This window comes from Alligator mississippiensis, chromosome 11 (genome assembly GCF_030867095.1).
Source record: "Alligator mississippiensis isolate rAllMis1 chromosome 11, rAllMis1, whole genome shotgun sequence".
In the NCBI taxonomy this organism is placed as follows: Eukaryota; Metazoa; Chordata; order Crocodylia; family Alligatoridae; genus Alligator; species Alligator mississippiensis.
Genome location: NC_081834.1, coordinates 47,040,157 through 47,060,682, shown reverse-complemented (window position 1 = coordinate 47,060,682; position 20,526 = coordinate 47,040,157). Strand labels below are relative to the sequence as shown.

The 20,526-nt window shown below is 54.3% G+C and overlaps 3 long non-coding RNA genes across 3 annotated transcripts; 1 reads left to right on the top strand and 2 right to left on the bottom strand.

Moving 5' to 3' along the window:
- LOC109286079 (uncharacterized) lies at positions 1–4,199 on the bottom strand. The gene is made up of 3 exons (XR_009455396.1): positions 3,013–4,199; positions 2,263–2,582; positions 1–2,041 (listed from the first exon to the last, which is right to left on the bottom strand). It is a non-coding gene; the product is annotated as an uncharacterized LOC109286079 (long non-coding RNA).
- Positions 4,200–4,237: 38 nt separating this feature from the next.
- LOC132243821 (uncharacterized) lies at positions 4,238–10,346 on the bottom strand. The gene is made up of 3 exons (XR_009455395.1): positions 7,087–10,346; positions 6,156–6,235; positions 4,238–4,358 (listed from the first exon to the last, which is right to left on the bottom strand). It is a non-coding gene; the product is annotated as an uncharacterized LOC132243821 (long non-coding RNA).
- A 6,829-nt stretch (positions 10,347–17,175) lies between these two features.
- LOC132243818 (uncharacterized) lies at positions 17,176–20,008 on the top strand. Its single transcript, XR_009455389.1, has 2 exons — positions 17,176–17,838; positions 18,733–20,008. It is a non-coding gene; the product is annotated as an uncharacterized LOC132243818 (long non-coding RNA).
- The last annotated feature ends 518 nt before the right edge of the window (positions 20,009–20,526 follow it).

Here is a 20,526-nt window from a genome sequence, read left to right as displayed (position 1 = left end):
TTCATTGTATGTCATGAGTTTTTGTTTCACACAGGAATATGAGATGAACACCGACACTTATAAGAAAAGGAAACTTAATTTCAACTTTATTACTCTACCTCTACCTGTAACTTCTGTGTTCCACAATATACATTTTGCCTTTGCTTTTTTCTCTCCCTCCATGGCCATCAAAGAATTCTCCCTTGAGGCAGGTGCACTAAGGCAGGTTGCTAAGACAACAGATGCCGTGATGATTTGACGATGCCCCAATGCCTCAGAGGAAGGCAACTCCCCCAGAAGATAGTTCTATAGATGAGGGAGGAAAAAATTCCTTCCTGGCCCCAAATGGTGACCAACAAAAGGAGGAGCTAGCTAGCAGCCTTTGCAGCTCTTTGGGCAGCTCTTTGCAGCACTTCATGAGAACCAGCTTCCTCAACACCCTGATGGAGATTTCCTCCTGCAGGGGCACAAGAGCCAGCCAGAGCTGCCTCTACTACCCCCAGCAAGGATGGGGCATGGGGGGAAGGGATCAAGGCCCCCAGACCCAAGACAATCTCCACCCAGCCCCTAAGAGATGGATTCCCCCCAATGTCTGAGACAGACTCTTCTCTGCCTCCCTAGCGACCTTCACAGTCGAATTCTCAGCCCTCAATAGCCAGAGCTCCTGCCCCACTCCCCACATGCCTGTCCTGCACCTCCTCAGCATGAGTCCATGGGGCAGGAATTGGGCGGAAACTAAGGGGTTTTGGCAGTAGCCCAGTGAAATGTGGACAGGTTCCTGCAGGGAACATTGTCATTGAGTCCTGGGGAAGGCAGGGGGTGGCAGCCCAGGGCAATGGGGCAGTTCGGCAGTGCCTATGGGCAGAATCCTGTATTCTTCATAAGGCAAGTGCAGGCTCAGGGGCAGCAGGAGAAATGGCCCCCAGCCTGTTTGCCCAGGGCCTGGCCTTTCTATCTCTGCAACAGAATCCATTTTCAGCCTGCTACCTGCGATTGGGCTGGCTCTGCGGAGGTGGAGGTGCAGACCCATGGGCTTGTTTAGGACCAGGAGAAATGTTTCCACCTGCTCAGTTGGGCATGGCCCATGGGAGTTCCTGCCTTCCCCTGCAGTGAGGGCCTGGTCTTGGATCTCCAGAGCGCTGTTTGGCACCCTTGCAGTGGTAGGACAGTGACAGTGCCCTCTCTCTCTCTGCAGTACCTGTGGCAACTTAAAGCTCATTTGTGATGCCTCAGGTGTGAGATGTCTGGTCATTGTGCCTGAGGTTGTTCCTAAGGCTTTGAGGATAAGCTTAGACAGACACCTGTCCAGCTTGTTGAGGTGGGCATGATCCTGCCTCGAGCAGGAGGCTGGGCGAGATGACCCCCTGGGGTCCATTTTAGACCTGCTCTTCTAAGAGTTTCTGGAGCTGGTGCACTTGTAGCAACCTGGGTCCTGTGCAGCTCCTAAGCAATCCTGACCAGAGGCTGGGATGGGGAAGCTTTTCTGATGGTGGTGTGCTTTTTATCTTTGGGCTTGGCCAGAGACCTTCACCCTGTGGGACATGACACATGCAAGGGACAGGCAGGTGCCATCACGCTCAGGCATTGTGAAAAACAATGAAAAAATTAATTGTTCTATCCAAATTACTTGACTGGCCCATTCTCCTAGAGGCCAGTTTCTTCAGAAGTCAGGGAAGAGTTGCACTTTATAGACAAGTGACCTCAGGGTCACCATATTTGTAGCTAAATATACATATCTCACAGATTCAGTTAATCTATAAGGTGCAAATGAACCCTGTCTTGTGCTGGAGCTCAGACTCCTGTGGCTAATGACCTCTCTCTGCTCCTTGTTATGAGTTGAGAGTGACAATACATGGCAAAGAGGCGAGGGATCCTGTCTCATTCCCCTGCACCCAAGGCACCTGCTGACCTTGTCCCCGATCAAGTGGCTGGCTTCCCCCAGGATGGCATACAGGAAGACCAGACCAGCTGTCTTGACATGCAGCAGCCCTTGATGAATTGCTAGAATGGCCCTCTGCAGGAACAATCTCTTTTGTTTCTCCTACCAGATCTTTCTCAGCCCCTGAAAGCAAGAGGAGAAAATGCTTGGTGGATCCCAAAGACAGGCTCCATCTCTGAAGCCTGGGACCATGTTGCTTTGGACACTTGCAAACCCCTAACCCAATGCAGGAAGAACCTGGTGAGCTAGAAAGAAGCAGCAGGCCTTTCTCCAGAGCCCACTATGCATCCAGGCCAAGGAGATACAGCCTTCAGCTTGGCAAGGGGTGGGCACAGCATCCTCACCTCTCCAACTCTTGCCAGGTCCCTGTAGCCCTGGACCTGGCTTGGTTCCATCTGGCACTCACAGAACAGCTCATCTGCCCCTCGCATGTCTTGGCCTGGGAGAAGTGGAGACACAAGGCTCTGAGCCCAGTTTTGGATCAGGCTTTGTGGGGGGGCACAGTTTGCATCACAGTCCTGAGCTCTACCTAGGTCTCCTTACCCCTCTGGTGCAGGAGGATTTGAGCGAGGCAATACAAGCTCTCCATGGTATTGCAGCTGTCACTGATGGACAGACCCAGGTGTGCTGCCGTGTCCCCCACCTCAGGCATGTTAGGGGAGCCCTAAGGAGAAGGAGAGGAGGGTGGAACCCATGCGTGTCCTACCATCCCTAACCCGCACCTTCCCTAGGGCCACCTGTCTCTCTCACCTCCCCCCACCACCATTACAAAGCACAAGGCGGGGGCAGAGAACATAGTGCCAGGCCATGAAATCCTTCTGTTCCCATGGGAACCTGGAGCGCAGGGACTGGGTTAGGGTCCCATGATGATTCCCTGTGCCTGCTGCTCCATGGTTACAAAAGCCCCAGGACCAGGGTGGACCATGCCCGGAGCAGGCGATGGAAAAGAGGCCCCCAAAAAGAGAGCCAGAGGCACCAATGAGACAGAAGCAGAGCCCTGGAGTAAAGCTCAGTTCCCAGCTCTGACTCCACTCTCCCAGGAGGGCCCTGACAAGGGCAGGGGACCAGGATGCTGCAGGTCGGGATTCACTGACCTCAAATTGTGGGAGAAGATGGACTGCAAAGGAGATGACAGTGGTGCTGGTCCTCATGCCCAGGACTCAGTGCTGGCCATCTGGCGCCTCCATCCAGAATGTGAATTGCAGTGGGAAGAAGACTTCAAGATCAACAGGCACATGCCCCTGCTGTACAGAGCACCATTGGCTGTGCCCTCCTCCTCAGGGCTGAGGCTTTGAGCTCTGGCTTGGCTGTCTGCCTTACAGCTCCAAACGCATTGAGAGAGGCTTGTGCAGTTCACAGGGCTGGTAGCCATCCCTCCCCAAGCCCAGCCTCTCCCACAGGAAATTCAGCTGCCCAAGCTGGACAGAAGGCACCACAGTAGGTCCTCCAGGTTCCCCGTGTGCATCCTCTGTGTGACCAGGAAGGGGAGGGAGAGCCCAGGGTCAGTGCCATGGAGCTTGTGCCCGCACATGCCAGTGGCTGGCTTGTGGGACAGGACATTGGCAGGGGGACCTACCAGGTTGCAGTGGCTGCTCCATGCCCTGGGCAAGGGGCAACATGGTTCTTCTGTCTGGTGCTCTTCTTTTGATGGCTCCTGGCTGCCTGGGCACACCCAGGGTCCCCTCCACTTGGACCTGGAGGTTGTGGGTTTCTTTTCCTTCTCTTCCTTGGGGCTGGGAGCTGCTGGTTTTCTTTGCTAGCACATGGGGTACAGCCACTTCCTTGCCTTGATGGCCCCCTCCTTGTCAGTGCAGGCAGGGCCCGAATGTTCCCGCCCAGGCCCCCTGCTGCTCTCTTCTGGCACGCAGCCTACCTTGGTTGTCCTCAACACCCGCCTCAGCCTGTCCATCCTGGCACTGAGCCAACGTCATCAACTTAGGTTCAAGGCACCCCCTCTACACCCATCTGCTCCTCCCCTGCTCTCCAGGAGACAGGCAGTTGTCCCTTGGGTTTCACCCATCCCCCTGCATCCCTGGTGCTAGGGGGTTGCAGATGCGCTCAGGGTCAAAGACACAGCTCCTTGCTCCTGCCCCCAAGCTCTCCCCCCACACGATTGACTGTGGGTTGAAGTCCTCTGGAGTCCAGGCAGCCCCTGGGATGGAGTCTGGGGCTGGGAGTCAGGAATGCCAGAGGAGGACCGGGGTGCCTTCCCTGGGACCTTCTCTGTCTTCATTCTTCACGGTTTTTTTTGAACACAGGCCACAAGCCTGAAAGCAGAAGAGACGTTTGCTCCCCTCCCAGTTCTCCCCCTGCCAGAGCCTCCTGTAGCATTGCCCAAGGACCCAATCCTGACCTGTTCAATCTTGGGTGAGAGATCACATAGTAAAATCCCCGCCGAGACCAGGTGTCCTGTTGCTCTCCAGCTGGCATCACACAATTGCTAACAGAAACAACATAGGACTTTAAAATTACATTAACTCACATGAAATACGTGTCCCCCTGGAAGGTGACTTCAACAAGGAAGTTAATCCTCAGATGGTAGAATTCATCCAGTTTTCTGCTTCAATTCTGCACTTCTTTAAAATGGAGGAGAAACCCCATTTCTAGGTGTCTGCGGTGGGGCAGCTCAGCCAGGCAGAGCTCTGTTTCCTCCCTCCAGGCTTCACACAGAGACAAACAACCCCAGAAAGGCAATGACCAGGTGCCTGCTTTTGGTCTGAACACAAACTGCATTATCAGGTCCCTCTGCACTTCCAGGTCCTGGGGCAGGTGAGGCTGCCCACTTCCCAGCCAATAGCAGCCGGAGCTTCTGCCCCACTCTCCACACACCTCCCTGGCACCTCCTCAGCACAGGCCCACATGAGGATGCTGCTCAGGCTCCCAGAATCTACTCAAACCTCCCACCAAACCCATGCGAGCGCTCAGCACGTGGGGCATGGATTGGGCTGAAAACTGGTTTCAGTAGCAGCCCAGTGAAATGGGGGCAGGTTCCCAGAGGGACCATTATCACTGAACCCTGGGGAAGGCAGAGGGTAGTAGCCCGAGGGCATGCGGCAGATTGGCAGTGCTGACTGGCTGAATCCTGCATTCTCCATAGGGCAAGCACAGGCTCAGGGGCAGCCCAGGAAATGCCCCCCAACCTGTTTGCCCAAGGCCCGGGCCCTCAGTCTCTGCAGCTGAATTCATCTTCAGAACGCTACCTGTGACTGGGCTGGCTTTGAGGACATGGGGAGGCAGACCCATGGGCATGTTTGGGCCTAGGAGGAATGTTTCCTCCTGCTCAGCTGGGCATGGTCTGCAGGAGTTCCTGCATTCCACCTCAGTGGGGCCCTGGCCCTCTTCCTTGGATCTCCCAAGCACTGTTTGGCACATGCATCCTGCCCGTGCAGTGGTAGGACAGTGACAGTACCCCTCCCCATGCAGTACCTGTGGCAACTTAAAGCAGGTTTCGGATGTCTCGGGTGTGAGACCCCTGGTCGTAGTTGCTGAGGTTGTTCTCAAGGTTTTGAGGATGAGCTTAGACAGACACCTGTCCAGCTTGTTGAGGTGGGCATGATCCTGCCTCGAGCAGGAGGCTGGACAAGATGACCCCCTGGGGTCCACTTTAGCCCTGGTTTTCTACAAGTTTCTGGTGCTGGTGCACTTATAGCGACCAGGATCCTGTGCCGCTCCTAAGCAATGCTGACCTGAGGCTGGGATGGGGAAGCTTGACACCCTGACACATGGAGCAGAAAGGAGAGGAGAAGGCAACCAGCAAAGTCCAGAAGCCTCCTTCCCTGTGTCTGCCCTGCACCTACCAGTGATTCCAGCAGCCAGAAGGCCACCTGAGATACGAGAAAGACCAGGAGGAATTGAATGAGGCAATCCATGCTGCCTGGTTGCTGGAGTGGAAAGTGAAGCCAGCTTCCTCCTCCACCTCTCTCTTAGCACCTCTTCATCTGAGGGCCCCTGGGACCTAGGATCGGGGAGTCCATGCATGTCCTACCTTCCCCAACCCACAGCTTCCCCAGGGCCACCTTTCTCTCTCCACCTCCCCCCACCACCATTACAAAGTACAAGGGCATGAAATCCTTCTGTTTCCATAGGAACCTGGAGCCTGGGGACTTGGTCAGGGCTCCATGATGATTCTCCTGCCTGCTGCTCCAGAGCTACAAAGGCCCCAGGACCAGGGAGTACTATGCCTGGAGCAGGCTATGGAAAGGAGACCCCCAAAAATAGAGCCAGGGGGTCCTGGTACCTGAGATACAAGATGGCAGCTATGCTGTCAGGGAGAATGTTTCCCAGGTCTTCCTCCATTGACACATCCTCCATCAGCTCCTGTGAAACCCAAAGGGAAGGGCGAGGTTAGGGCACCACAGGGCACAGCTCCATCTTGCACAGGAGACCACCCAGTGCTCCAGGTGCAGGCAGCAGGATCTCGCCCACCCCATTGCGTTGGCTCACACGCCCCCCTGCTACCAACCCAGGTGGGCTGGCCCTCTCCCTCCCACAGCCACTCAAACATGTCACTTGAACTACCCACTTGCTCCCTGGTTGCACCTTCAACTGCCCTCCAGACATGATTCCCCCCAGCCTCTACCAGAATTGCCCTTCTCTTCTGCACCAGCCCAGCAGTAAGGCCCAGGTGCACCTGCCCTTCTCTCTTTGTTCCAGCTCCACCTCTCCCCTCCTTCTTGGACTCAAGAAACCATTTCTCCTCTCCTTCCCTCTCCCTGCACCATCCTGTGTGACCTCCTATTCACCACGATCTCAGTGATGGCCGTTTCACAGAGTTCCAGCTCCACGGCCTCCTTTCCCCTCTATTCCATGGCTACGCACAGATGAGGAGCTCCTGCAGCAGGCACTGTCTGTCCGTCCTTCCTGGGCTCCATCCACCAGGAGTGGGACTGAGGCAAAGCCCAGTTCTTAGCCAAGGACCTCTCTGTCCTCCCCAAACCCCCTGTGGGACTCAGGCCCCCTGGGACCCCCACAGTGCTGACATGCATCTCCTCCAAGACAGGCGCAGAGAGGAGCAGGACAGTGTCTATGGTGGAGGGGACCCACCCACCTACAGCACAGCTCGTGGGTGAACATCTCCCCTTGCCAGCTCTGGGTCACAGGGGATGGCTTCTCTCAGGGAGGGAATGGAGGACTGACTGGGTGCCAGCTCCGTTGGGGAAGTTTCCTACCTCCCCTGGTTCCTGGAGATGCTTTCTGATTATGACGGCAGCTTCCTCCAGGCTCTTCCAATCTTTTCCCTGATCCTCTTCCTCTTCTTCCATGCCTTTGGTCTCCTCACCAGCCAGGCTGGAAATCACTGCAGTGGCGAGAAAAGTGGGGAGGGTGAGTCCTGTATCCGTAAAGAGAAGGAAATTGGAGTGTGGGGCAGAGATGGTGTCGTGCTCCCCTCACCAACACAAGGGCCCCCTGTTTTTGCAAGTCTCACATGGCTCCTCTCCATCCCCCTCCTCAGCCCCTGCACTCTCACAGCCCCGGTACCTGAGAGCATACTGGACTGTCCCTGCTCCCCTGGGAGGTACCTGTCCCCACCACAATTGACCCTGCCTCCCCCTTCACCCACTCCCAACAAGGCCACACCACACATGGGGACCAGGAGGTTTGTGCGGCTCAGCTCCCTTGCCTTGGCCAGGAATGGATCCACCTGCCCATCCCCACTGACCGTCCTACTGGCCTCACAGAGTAAATGGCACTGAGCTCTCCTGGCCCACAATGCATCACCTCACCAGTGATGCTGGTGCCAGGGGTGGGGGGACTTCTGGATTCCAGAGAGCTGTTCAAGTCCACGGAGGAGGAGCAGCAGCTCAGGCTGGGGCTGCTGCAGGACTGGCTTAGCTCCTGCCCCAGGGAGGCTGGGCCCTCCATTGCACCTCTACTAGAGGGCTGCCTCCTGCTGGGGGCTGCAGGGCTGGGTTCCAGGCTGCCCCCATGCCCTGAGTGGGGGGCTGCACAACTCTCCTGCCCAGTGCTCTTCTTTTCCAGGCTCCCAGCTGCCCAAGTGCACCCAGGGCCACCTCCAGCTCCCCTGGACCTGGAGGTGGTGGGTTTCTTCAGCTGGTCTTCCTTAGCGCTGGGAGCAGCTAGTTTCTTATGCCAGCACACAGGGTGAATCCAGGTGAAACACTGGTAATATGGTTGGGACAATTAATATTAGAACACGGGTCAGATTTAGTAGACCCTGAGGAGCGTACCACCCTAATGCGCCAACCCGCATTCTTTCTCCTGAAGAACTGGGGGAACATGATCCTAGGCACAGGCCTCTCCACGTGACAGAAAGGCCCTCAGTGAGGAGACCATATTGTGGAGACCAAGTTACAAACAGGGCCCTGCCGCACTTACAGCTTCCTTATAATGTGCAGTTGCCTTTGTATGAATGAAATGGGATGGAATCCTAGTTCTGTCTGCCAGGGGCTGAGTGCCCACATTGTAGGGGGTGGATTTTCCACCTGTTTCTGCATTTCCTGCACAGACATGGGAAGCCCCCTCGGTGTTGCAGGCCCCTCACCTGCCCTGAGAGATGTGGGGCAGGAGATGGGCAGGTGCTCACAGGCCCTGGTAACCCCTCGCACTCTTTACACTGAGGCCTTCTACCTTACCTCCAGGGAATATCCACAGTTGTTTGGACCTGCAGTCACTGACGTTCGATGGGGATGACACCTTCCCCTGAAAGAAACTATGGCATTCTCTTTGAAGCCAGTGGCAACACATAGGGGGTACCCAGGGGTGCATGTGCACCCCCTGAGGGTGCTGGTGCACCCCCTGGCAGCCAGTATGCACTGGTTGGGTGAGGATTGGGGCAGCAGGCAGGACCACTGGTGCCCTCCCTGCAAGCACCAGCTGGGGAGCAGGGTCCCTGAGATTGGGACACCCCCTGGTCGGTGTGATTGGCTGTGGGGGACCTCCCCCAACAGTCTCTGACTGGCTGCTGGGGGGGCGGGGCATGTGCCCCACCTGACTCAGGAGGCCACCAGTCGCCCATGCTTGAAGCCATCCTCTTCTAGAGACCTTTGCCCTGGAACAGATCTGAACCTCTCCTACCCACCACCATTTTACCTCTCTGCTTGCCCACTCTAGGAGTCTTGTCCCTCCCAGACTTTCTCTTGCTGGCCTTTTCCTTCCACCTGGGGGAAACTCCTGCCACCCTCCGATGGGCTTCTTGCTTTGCCCAGTAGCTGTTGGGTTCTCCCTGGACCTTGTCTTCAGGCCTGTTATTACCCAGGAGAGGACGACTCCCCTCCTGTGCCCCAACGATACTGGTGGCTCTAAATAGACTGCAATGAGAACCAGCGTTTCAATCCACACTGACTGTACACTGCATTTCAACCATTGTGACAGGGAAGTGAACCCTGAACTGGGAAGGGTTTGGAAGCCTTGCAACATCTGTCCTGGAAAAGATGGTCTGAATTGGAGAGAAAATACACACAAGGTTAGAGCGCAAACATTTCTTGTCACATGCTAGGCAGGGGGCGGCCTCCAGAGCATGCCCAGCTCCTGCCTCCTACTCACAGAGCTGGCAGGGAACATTAGTCAGCCCCTCACTCCAAAGACATGGTCCTCTTGGCTCCATCCCATTCTTCAATTTTTTTTCTAAACGCAGGCCACAAGCCTGAAAGCTGAAGAGACCCTTGCTCCCCTCCCAACTCTGCACTTGCTGGAGCCTCCAGCAGCATTGCCCAAGGACCTGGTCCTGACCTGCTCACTCCTGGGTGAGAGATCAGAGAGCCACTTCCTCCCTGATACTGGTTCTTCTATCACTCTCAAGCTCCTGTGAATTAATTGCTAAGAGAAACAAGATGGGACTTTAAAATCACATGAAATATTCATGCCCCTGGACCGTGATTTTAACAAGAAAATGAATCCTCAGCTGGTGGGACTGATCCAGATTTGTACCTCAATTCTGCCCTTCTTTAAAAAGGAGGAGAAACCCCATCTCCAGGTACCTGCAGTGGGGCAGCTCAGCTGGGCACAGCTCCATTTCCTCCCTCTGGGCTTTATACAAGAACAAACCACCTCAAAGAGAGAGGCACTGACCAGGCGCCTGCTCTTGGCTGGACAAAACCTGCAGGATCAGGTCCCACTGCACTTCCCGGTCCTGTAGCTGGTGGGGCTCCTGGTAATCCCACCCCCTTTGGTCACCCTACCCAGGAGTCCTGGTTCCTAGATTTGTGTCCTGACATGCAGTCAGACCAGCACCGTTGAAGCATGGTGCGCTGCACAGCCAAGTCAGCTGCTGGTAAGCTATTCTCAGTGATACTAGGTCTCTCTCCCCTGGTGCAGGGACACAGGGGCAATTAGACAGTGCCCTGTGACTGGGATGAAAGTTCACTCCTCTGTGTCTTGTTGCACTTGCTTGAAGCCATTCCCCAGGCAAAGCACAAAACTCCCTGTGAAAGAAGGGACTGGAGAGAGGGAAACCAACTTGAGCCTGATCCCCAAAGACCTTCCCCACAGCTGCTCTGAGCAAGGCTGAGCACTCAGGACTGTTGTGCAGTGCAGGACCGGGACTTAAGGTTCCCATTCCAGGACTGTCCCACCCAATTAGGCACGGGTGGTCACCCTAGGCTGTTCACCAGTGCAACACACTGCAAGGGACACAAAGTGCACAAGGTTAGGGAACAGACCCAGACCCAGACAATGTCCCACGTGAGAAATACACTCCATGCTGCAATAGGTGGCAACCCAGAGCAGCAGAAATGAGAGAGAGTGCCTCAAAGACAGGCATGTCCAACTGCGGCATAACTTTTCATGCTGTCCCTCCCTGTGGAGCCTTTTAGGATTTGTGGGGGCATCTCAATGACAGGCTATCATTTAGACCCAGAAAGGGAAGGATAAGTCCACCCCTCCACCTTGCAGGCAGCCCCTGTGCCCCCGGGTTGGTCACTGCTGAGGTTGTACGTTTTCAAGTGGACCCGGCCTACAAAGAACTGTGAGTCTGAGGGACGTTTCTGAACTAATCCTGTCCTATCACCCTGACTCAGCTAAGCCTCTGGCTCAGCCAACATAGACTTCAACTTGTTCTTTGTGGCACTCAGACATTTAAGTTCAATCCTGTTCCAGCCTGCTCGAGGCCCTGAAAATCATCAATATGTCAGTGTTATTCATCTTCACCCTCCGACTAAATGATGATAAAACATCAAGGAAGAGGAGGAGGAGGACCCACCCCTCTGTGGTGCTAGTGACTTAGGGTGGCATAGGATACAGTGGCAGCTCCAACAGGTGGAGGCAAGCTTCATGGCTGGACATGGCACTCCAAAGCCACCACCTGGCCAGCCCAAGGCAAGCAGGAAAGCCCCCAGGGTCTGGGTCCCTCCAGAGCACGACATGTTTGGAGGGCTTGGGAGCAGACAGCAGGTAAGTGGCTGTGAGGCGCTGGCAGAGACACATCTGTTGCCATTAGCTCTCCTGTCTGGGCAGGTTGTGGTCCCTGTCCTGCACTCCCCTATGCCCTGAGCTGGCTGAATAGCCTGAAATGCTTGCAGCAAAAGGCAGAACAGTCCATGGACACCCAGGTGCCCCAAGAGGCCAAACTAGGCCTCCTCCGTTTGCAGCATCTGGGCACCTCCCAGCACTTGAGCCTGCTGGGCGGAGCTATCGGCTGTGATTTAGAGATGGGGAAACTAAGGCAAGGCTGTGGGGAGGACGTGCCCAAGACCACCCAGGGAGTGAATGGCAGAACCAGGAATGAAGCCTGGCAGTTTTGCCCCCAGGCATGTGATGGGAGAAGGAAACGCATGTGGCCTTGAACTAGTGCCTAGGATCTAATGGTGCCCCAGCTCTCCCCTTGTGCGAGGCTGCATTCAGGAGGGCCTGGCGTGAGCCCCTCTGGGCAGCACAGGACAGAGCCTGAGGTGCCTGCCAGGGCCCCAGAGGTCAGGGGGCTTGTGCAGATGATGTGGAGGACGGCAGGGGCTCCCCAGCACCTCGGGATCCCCTAGGGGATGATGAGGCTCCCTCCATTCAGCTGCCACGTCGCTGTGCTCAGGGCACTACAATGTGTCCCCTTGCAGGGTATCACCAATTTTGCTCAGTACAAGCAATGGTGCAACCAATATAAAGAGCTCCTCCGAAGTAGTCGTGCCCTGACCAAAGAGCTGGAGGAGCAGGAGACTGCATTGCTGCGTCAGAAGCCCAGCAGGGACATTTTACGTCAGCTGCAAGATGTCATGAGGATGGTAGGACCATGGCCCGCCGTCCCTCCCACCCCCTGCCCTCCTGTGAGGCGGGTGGGTCTGAAGGCCTGCTGAGGGGTGGGGCGTGGGGCTGCTGGCCTGGGCGGGTGTTACTGTGGGTGCAAGGCTGTGTGTCTGTCTGGTGGGTTTTGTACACATGTGAGTATGTGGATGGGAAAGTGGTCTGCACGTGTGCCCTGGGATGAGTGTGAGTGCAAGTGTGTCTGTCGGGCAGTGTGTGCACTGGTGACAAGTGCATGTACGTGCATGTGGTGTGGACAGGACTTGTGCATGTGTGAACCTGTGGGGGTGTCTGGTGTGTGTACATGCACATGTGCTCTGGGGACTGGCCTGTGGGGGTCTCTGAATGAGGGGTGATGTGGTGCAGCCGGTGCGGCCATGGAGCCTTGTCCCAGGCAGCTGCTTGCTGCTCCCTGTCCTGAAGTTTCCTTTGCTCTCTCCTCCATCCCACAGAAGTTGCGTCTGGTTGGGGAGATTAAGAGCTATCAGCAAGGAATCGACCTGCTTCAGGAGAGTATCATGAGGAGGGAGCCGTGGCAACAGATGCGGGCCTGGGACAAGGGGCTGCCCCCAATCAGGTCTGTGTGGTCCTGGGCAGGACTGTAACAATCCGTCACAAGGGTCCAGGGATGGGCTCGGCAGGGCTGGCTCTGACAGCAGGGAGTCTTGAGTCTCTTGCTGCGGGGATACTCCTGCCTTCCCCATCTGTGGCCCCTCACATCTTCTCATCCTGGGCATCCCTCTTCTCACAGGCTCACTCAGGTCCTCCCTTTACACTGCACCCCCGGCAGGGTCCTCCCTGGGTCCTCCCCTCCCTTCAAGGGACTTTCATCCCCTGCGGGTCTGAACAGCTTCACAGTCCCCACTGCAGCCCCCAGTGGATTCAGGGAGCTGGACTGCTTGGAGAAATGCATTTGCCTCACATTGTCCAATGCTGCTTGCCCCCCCAAAAGCCTGAGCCAAAGCTGGGGTGGCAGCTCAGAGCTTCATGTCTCCACTTCTCCCAGGCCAAAACATGCGAGGGGCAGATGAGCTGTTCTGTGAGTGCCAGATGGGCCAAGCCAGGTCCAGGGCTACAGGGACCTGGCAAGAGTTGGAGAGGTGAGGATGCTGTGCCCACCCCTTGCCAAGCTGAAGGTTGTGTCTCCTTGGCCTGGCTGTGTGGTGGGCTCTGGAGAAAGTCCTGCTGCTTGTCTCCAGCTCACAGGTTCTTCCTGTGGTGGGTTAAAGACTTGCAAGTGTCCGAGAGAACATGGTCCCAGGCCCTGGAGATGGAGTCTGTCCCTGAGATCCACCAAGCCTTGTCTCCTCTTCTTTCAGGGGCTGAGAAAGATCTTGTCAGAGAAACAAAAGAGATTATTCCCGCAAAGGGCCATGCTGGCAGTTCAACATGGGCTGCATATCAAGGCAGCTGGGATGTTCTTCCTCTATGCCATCCTGGGAGAAGCTGGCCTCCTGATTGGGGACAAGGTCAGCAGGTGCCTTGGGTGCAGGGGAGTGAGACAGGATCCCTCGCCTCTGTGCCATGTATTGTCACTCTCAACTCATAACAAGGAGCAGAGAGAGGTCATTAGCCACAGGAGTCTGAGCTCCAGCACAAGACAGGGTTCATTTGCACCTTATAGATCAACTGAATTCGTGAGATATGTATATATAGCTAAAAATATGGTGACCCTGAGGTCACTTCAGCAGAGGCTAAGGCCTGCACCTGTCTACAAGGTGCAAAACTTCCCTGACTTCTGAGGAAACTGGCCTCTAGGAGAATTGGAAACCTGCCAAGTAATTTGGCTAAAACAATGAATTCATCTGCCTGAGTATAATGACACCTGCCTGTCCCTTGCACACATCATGTACCACAGGGTGAAGGTTTCTGGCTGAGCTCAAAGATACAGTGCGTGTCTCCTTCAGGAAAAGCTTCCCCATCCCAGCCTCAGGTGAGGATTGCTTAGGAGCTGCACAGGACCCAGGTTGCTAAAAGTGCTCCAGCACCAGAGACTCTAAGGAAAGCAGGGCTAAGGTGGACCCAGGGGGTCATCTCATAAAGTCTGCTCAAGGCAGTATCATACCCATCTCAACAAGCTGGACAGGTGTCTGTCTAAGCTCATCCTCAAAGCCTTGGAAACAGCCCTCAGGCACAACAACCAGACATCTCATGCCTGAGACATTAGAAACACACTTTAATTTGCCACAGGTACTGCATGGGGAGGGGGCACTGTCACTGTCTTACCACTGCAATGGCAAGATGCACGTGCCAAACAAGACTCGGGAGATCCAAGGAAGAGGTCCAGGGCCCCACTGAGGGGGAAGGCAGGAACTCCTGCAGACCATGCCCAGCTGAGCAGGAGGAAACATTCCTCCTAGGCCCAAACATGCCCATGGGTCTGCCTGTTCACATCCTCGGGGACAGGTGAATAGCAGGCGGCAGGCTGAAGATGGATTCGTCTGCAGAGACTGAGGGGCCATGCCCTGGACAAAGAGGCCAGGGGCCATTTCCCTTGCTGCCATGAGCCTTCACTTGCCCTATGGAGAATGCAGGGTTCAGCCAGTAGGCACTGCCAAACTGCCCTGTTCCCCCAGGCTGCCACCCCCTGCCTTTACCACAACTCTCAGACACAGGTCTCTGCAGGAATCTGCCCCCATTTCACTGGGCTACTGCTAAAACCCCTTGGTTTCAGCCCAGTCCCTGTCTTGTGTGCTGAATGTTGGCAGGGGCCTGGGTGGAGGTGTGAGCAGATTCTGGGAGCCTGAGTAGCATCCCCATCTGTGCGCATGCTGAGGAGGTGCCAGGGAGGTGGGTGGGGAGTGGGGCAGGAGCTCTGGATGCTGAGGGCTGAGAATTCGACTGTGGGGATCACTAAGGAGGCAGAGAAGGGTCTGTCTCAGACATTGTGAGGAATCCATCGTTTAGGGGCTGGGTGGAGATTGTGTTGGGTCCAGGGGCCTTGATCCCTTTCTCCCATGCCCCATCCTTGCTGGGGGCAGCAGAGGCTCTGATTGGCTCTTGTGCCACTGCAAGGAAGAAACCCCCAGCAGGGTGATGAGGAAGATGGTCCTCATGAAGTGCTGCAAAGAGCTGCCCAAGGAGCTGCAAGGGCACAGCCTGCTGGCTAGCTTCTTGGGTGCCCCCTGTTACACACTTGTTCCTGCAGGTACTGTCCTGTACCCTCTGTCTCTGGGGAACAGGGATCAGTGGGAAGGAAGGGGGAGGCTCTTGGCACTAACACAATCCTGCTCCCTGCCATGTGTGGGCAATTCTCTCCTCTGCCCCTAGAGAGTCCTAGCGTCCATCCTCTGTGGCCCATTCGTTTTTCTCCCACCTTTGGCAGGTTCCTTTGCTTCATGCCCTACTGCTCCTGCACAAATCTCCTCCCTGCCCCAGGGCCTGTGGATGGACCTTCATGGCACAGGTGTCACCCCCTTTCTCAAAGAAGCTCTCCCAGGTCACTAAGCAACACCAGGACAGGCTGGACCCTGCTTTCCCCCACTTCTAACTATTGTCCTTGTCTTCTAGCTCAGCTTGAATGTCACAGGGCATGATGCCTAAAGATGTTCAGCTGCTTCCAAACAGAGAGCTAAGGGTGGACTATTTTGTTTTCCCTCATTCATATATTCTGGCTTTCATGTCCTGGGAAAGCTCTCAGTCCACATTTCCTTGGAGCAAGGTCCTATATCTGTGTAACCATGCCTGTATTTAACATTCACTGCCTTTTCTTGCACTGTGTAGAGACAGCTCCAAAATATCAGGAGCATGAGAGCACCCCTGTGAGCGATGAGGACATCTGGCACATCACAAGGAGCCTGGCAGCTGCGGAGAGAACCTGCAACAGTGCCGAAGCCACCGCACGAGAGTCACCGACTGAGCAGAACTGCCCAGTCTGAGCTGTCCTCCCCAGAGACTTCAGCCTCTGCCCAGAGAAGCAGCCTGAGACACCCCTCTTGGGTGAAGGATTTGAGAAATTCATCTGCCAGTGTGGCCAAGGGTTGGATGAAGAACAGACACTATGAGTTTGTGGTCCCCAGGTTGCCGAATGGAGAACACTCTTGTTATGTGGGTGGCATTTTGTTACCCCATGCCTCAGGGCTTTTGCTGGTCACCATTTGGGGCCAGGAAGGAATTTTTCCCCCTCCTCTATAGAACTGGCTTCTGGAGGGTTTTGCCTTCCTCTGAGGCATTGGGGCATAGGCAGACCATCCTGGCATCTGTTGTCTTAGCAGCCTGCCTTAAAGTACCTGCCTCAAGGGAGAATCCTTTGAGGGCCATGGATGGAGAGTGAAAAGCAAAGGAGCAATGTATAATACAAAGTAGAAGTTAAGTGTAGCTGTAAAGTAATAATTTAAGGTGACAAAGGCTCTCTCATCAGAACATAAGCCCACTTCAACCTGATAGGTTATCTTATCTTCTGAGGAGGATTTTTCTTTATGTCTTTAGATGACAGATTTTTTTCCCCACCTTTTCCTGAAGCAGCTGGCACAGGCCTCTGTGGTAGACAGGATGTTGAGCTAAATGGATCTCTAGGCAGATAGTCTGGTAGTTCAGCCAGAGGAACTGCAGAGTTCAGGATGCCTTTGCAGTGCAGTTGGTCTCAGCTTGAGATTCTTTGTCTGGTGCCCTCACTGCACACAAAGACAGCTGCCCGTTACATATCTGTCCTGAACAGGTGCAATTCCTTTCCCAAAGGAAACCTGTTCAGACAGCTACAGACACACAATAAAAAGGCACCTATGGCAAAACTTGCTGTTGTGAAGTACTACCAAACGTCCTAAATGTGGGCCCTTTGTGTGCTTCTAATCCTAGTAAGTTCCTCCTGAAGAGAATGTCATTCAGACACACCCAGCTGCCCTTAGGCAAGAGGAATCACATATAGACAAAATCTTTTGTTTTACTGATGAATGAAATTATTCTGTAGATAAGCTCTTGCATTTCAGCCTGTGAGACTCTTTCCTTGAGACAGGTCAGTAAATAGATCAAAGAATGCAGTCTAATTTAGTGGTATTGCATGTGGTCCATGTACTGTGGTAGCACCAAATAATCTAGTCCTGTGTGCTCAGTGTCATACAAAGGAAGTAAAAGACAGGCCCTGCTCCAAAGAACATGCACTTCAAAAGACCAAACGTAACAATTTGATGAAGCAAACATAGACAAGGTAATACAAATAATGAAGTGTTTCAGTACAGAATCGCTGTGTCCCTCGTTTGCGGTCAAGCAGCAGCACTAATCACAATGCACTCTCTGCCTCACTGCAGCTTTAAAATTGTACCCAGCTGAATAGATACGAAGGCCTGCCCTGCAGAGCAATAAGTGACGTAACCCCAGCAGGGGCTTTTGAATGGGAGAGAACAAAAAAATGGTCATTCACAGAGGGCCAGGGAAGAGTCCAAGCCTGGGATTGGCTGAGAAGACTTATTTAAAAGGGGGAGTGGTTATCCTGGGGGGAAGAAACAAAAAAACAAAACATAAAAAAGGGAGGAGAACAGAGGGCATGCAGGCTAGGGAAAAGGCCTTGCCACAGGCCGTCCCTTGGACAGCCCTTGTTGGAGCAAGAGGCTTGTGAGGAGCTGAGGCCCCCTGGACTGAGGGAGCAGCCTGGCCAGCTAGAAGGACAGAGAAGCCCAGCTGTCCTGCCTCTCTTCCATCCGTCCCCCTTTGGAGCCCTGTTGGGATGGGCCCAGAAGAGCATCTGCCCATCAGAAGACCCCAAGCTGGGGAGGACCTCCTTCAAGCCCTGGTGTGGTGTGAGTAAGCTGGGGTGGGGGGAGAGCAGGACCAGGACCAGGACCAGGACCAGAGGAAGACTGCCCTGTCTGCACCCAGAAGAGGAGCAGGCTCAGTGTGCTGGAGGGAGAAGCTAAGGCGGACTCCTCTAGCCCATAGGAAGCCCCAGGGGCAGGCAGGGCCAGGGGAACTCTAGCCCTACCACTTAGGGTGAGGTTTCTGCAGAGTGGCACTGGGCCCGGAGAGGGCGGTCGCATTTGCCGGGTGTGTGTGCTGGCAGGGGGTACCGCTAGAACCTGCAGCCGGCTGTGCCGGGTGACAAGGGCCTGGACAGGGTAAGTGGTTTTGCAGAGATTGCAGTGGAGGAGTCGCTGCCTGCTGCACTGAGACCCCTGAAGTTAATGCAAAGGGACACAAGTAGTAAATAAACACGTCATTTATTTATCTGTTTATTACCTAGCCTGGGTAATTTGCATGTTTTCCCCAGGTATAAGGTGTATCTGAGAAGACATTGATCTTTAAGCTACCATCACCTGGCTTACTTTATATAGCATTATTTGTTTTTATTGAATTAGTTAGAATTTATCCTGTAAGTAATTACATTCTGTGTATAGTTTTATAATGGTCTGCAAGGTTGTTTTTGTTTGTCAAGGGAGGCTCTCCTCCCAGGAAACCTGGAGCAGTTACCCAGGGAGCTGGGCAGAGCCACCAGTTACTGGGCATCCCAGAATCCCACTGTTCAGGTGAGGGTGCAGATAACATTGTGTCACAGGGTTACATTTTGGGGGCTTGTTCGGGATCTTCTGGCAGTGTACCCCGCTTAAAGAGTGCCGTGTGCCCGTAGCAGGGCGTCTCCCTCACCTTGTAGCAAGTCTCTGGTTTTTGTCTTTCTAATTGTTTTCTTTCCACTGTAGGAGTATTGGTGTAAGGGGTCCCAATCATCATGACCACGGCAGAGCTTCTGCATTGGTGCACAGAGCTGCAAGCGAGCCCAGAGAGGGCACTTATGATTACCAAAATCTCGGTGTGTGAACTGCCAACTGCAGTGGATGCCTTACGTATTCCCCAGATGCTAGAGGTCGCAGATGAGGAAGTCTGGGCTATAACTCTAGTGGACAGGGGAGCTGTGCCCCACCCAGACTCTAGGGCCAGCTCTGAATCCTCCCCGGGGGAGCTGAAGGCTCTGCGCCAGCCGCCCCATCTGGGAGTGGAGTAGGCTCCAGAACACAGGACCTGGAGTGGGCAAAGGCATTGGGAAAAGCCCTGAAGGAGGCCCTGCAGCCATCAGCCGAGTCATTTGACTACAAGAGTCTCCACATATTTTCAGGGAAGGACCCACTCCCTCCAGGGGAAATGGCTTTCGAGGCATGGCATTCCCATGTGACGGAGACTTTGGCCTCATGGGCAGTCTCAGAAGAGGAGAAGAGAAGGCGATTGCTGGAGAGTCTCCGAGGCCCGGCTTTTGAAATGGTTTGAATAATTAAGAAGGAAAACACCAACATATCGGTTCTTCAGTGTCTTGAACTCTTGTGTTGCGTTTTTGGGAAAGTTAGCATTTTGGGGAAATCTAGCATTTTTGGGAAATCAGTGCAAACTCAGGCTTTGTTTCTTGAATTTAATAGGACATACCAACTAAAAGGAGAAAGTGCTTCAGCTTACGCCCTGCGGTTAGGGAAAGTACTACAGCAGCTACTGGCCCAAGGTGGACTCACTCAGGACATGGCTGGCAAGGCTCTTTTGCAGCAGCTCTGGGTAGGGATACTTTATGATGAGCAACTGTTAAGTGATCTCAACCTCCTCAGGACAAGAGAGGATCCCCCTACATTTGTGCAGTTGCTTCGGGAAATCAGGGAGGCTGAAAGCTGCCCTAAAGGCATCTATCAAAGCTGAAACACAGGTGCAAGCCAGGGTCCTTGCCCCTGGGAAGGGTCCCTGAGGCCACCATGGACCGAGGGCATACCAGCACCCTGCCTCATGCACCCCGCTGGAGGGGGGCTGTGGGTCTTGGCATCCCACCTCCAGACTGTTGACCCTTAAGAGACAGCCTCAGAGTGAAGACTGCATCCTGACCAGATGTATATGACTCTGATGACAGCCCTAAGATGGGTAGATCTAGAATTGCCTGGTTGTTTGTATTGCTGCTTTTTTGTTATCACTGTATCAATAAATGTGCCTATTATCGAATGGAAAGGTCATGGTCGGTCTGAGGGTTGTGCTTGCCTGGAACAAAGGTATAAAGGCTGGGTCCTAAATCCAGTGCCAACAAGGGGAACCCGTCCCTAGGATGGCAATGGCTGCAGGCTACGTGGGAGGAGCCGGGAAATGGTGGTGAGGCCATGCAGTTCTGTTTCCCGCAGGACTAGTGGGACCTAGAGCAGAGGTCCCTGTGGTGACAGAAGGATGAAAGTGTACTGCTGCATCAGACAGCAGGTTGAAGTAACTACCATATTCCAGTCCTTGTATGACAAGTCTTTGAAGCAGTTACCTTTGCGACCACTAATCAGGCTGGGGCTCTGCAGCTTAAGCCAAGAGGTCTACCTGTACAGTAGGTATGTCCACTAATTTCTCCTACTGTATTTTCAGAGGAGGTCTACATGCATGCTGTTATAGTGTAGGAGTAACTACACTATCCTGAAATAAGTTAGCTTGCATACCCTATTGAAGGACAAATTAGCCCATACAGCCTGTCCTGCTGCTGCTAGACTGAC